Source organism: Ictidomys tridecemlineatus, chromosome 5 (assembly GCF_052094955.1).
Source record: "Ictidomys tridecemlineatus isolate mIctTri1 chromosome 5, mIctTri1.hap1, whole genome shotgun sequence".
Classification (NCBI taxonomy): domain Eukaryota; kingdom Metazoa; phylum Chordata; class Mammalia; order Rodentia; family Sciuridae; genus Ictidomys; species Ictidomys tridecemlineatus.
The window spans coordinates 155,756,592-155,757,981 of record NC_135481.1 but is presented as its reverse complement, the minus strand read 5'-3'; the positions used below and the strand labels follow the sequence as shown (position 1 = coordinate 155,757,981).

At 47.1% G+C, this 1,390-nt stretch overlaps 1 pseudogene; it reads right to left on the bottom strand.

The window, feature by feature from the left end:
* Positions 1-278: 278 nt before the first annotated feature.
* Positions 279-801, bottom strand: LOC110599038 (large ribosomal subunit protein uL18m pseudogene; annotated as a pseudogene).
* Positions 802-1,390: the final 589 nt, after the last annotated feature.

Genomic DNA, 1,390 nt, shown 5'->3' with positions numbered 1-1,390 from the left:
AACTAAAAAAGTTAACTGATGTCTGCTTTGTACTTCCTTCACTTCAAGAAGAGAGAAGAATTTAGTCCTTGATTAAAACAACAGAACCACCACACACAAAGGGGAGGGGATGACCTTAACTATAAATAATCTTCCACGGTTACATCATTGCTGCAAAACTTCCAAGCTGTTTGTTTGTTTGTTTATTTATTTATTTATTTGTTTTGACGCTTTCTTTGATGGCTATAGAAGCTGATAGTTTTATATTTATATGTTCAACTTCTATGCTTCTCTTTCACTCATAGATCTCGAGGTGCCTGTAGCACCAGACCCGCCTCTGTCATGGCACTTTGTAGGCGTTCCATCGAGTTGGAGGCTGCCTCCCAAGGGGCTGGCTGGTAGACCATGAGGTTGATTCCTGCCTCTAAGCACCGCTCTGCCTGCGTCCACGTGTCTGGTTCTGTACAGAGACTTTTTAATGGCCCATTCGCGAGTGGATGCTGAAACCACAACCTGGCCATTGCGATGCTCACTGATCGCTTCTACAGGATGCTGAGTCTCTATGACTCGCAGCCTGTGCCAGAACTCTCCAGAGGGCCGCACTGTCCCCCAAGCCCACTCTTTCCTGGCCACAGCCAAGAGCTCCAGATCCCGGGGGTTCCCGTTGGTGCACGACAGCTGCATTTCCCACGGGCTCCACCTGGGGCTCCACCTGGGGCTCCACCTGGGCCTCCAGAGGTGCTGGGGGAAGAGGGCTGCACACCTGTCCCCCGGATTCCTGTGAACCGACACCAACTTCCAGAGCTGAGGCCCAAGTGCCATCACTGAGGAGATGGCCAGCAAAGGCTCACATCCTTTTTCTCACGGTGGTCTCCGCTGCTAACTCGCCATCTTAACTCAGGGAAAAGTACCCCGCAGGTCCTTGAAGCCTCTATATCCTAAGTAGGTATCTTTCCACTGTGAGGTAGACACCTTTTGCCTTCATTTTATTCTGGTGACCTCGAGACACTAAAATTTAAATATGCTTCACTCAGAATCTCACAGGCAACCCTGGAAGAACTGTGGTCAAAGACAGAGAAGAGGGCTGAACACCGCAGTTTGCATGTCTTGAACATTTATCCATGAAATTACATTCCGGGTAATATTCTTTCCTTACATATAATGTCAGGTGATGTGAAAAAGTTGAAAAGAAGAGATCTATGCAAATTTTAAGACATGAACAGATGAGACAGAAACTGGCCCAAAGGTTTGTCAGCTGGCAAAACAGGTTCTCTGAAGGCAGGAACCAACAGACACAGCTCTATTTTCTTTGGAAGCCATTTATCACTGTCAAACATACACAGTGGCCTCTCTTTTAGCTGTGTTCAAACAAGAATACAGTTTGTATCCTGACATTTCCCTGAAATTGGCA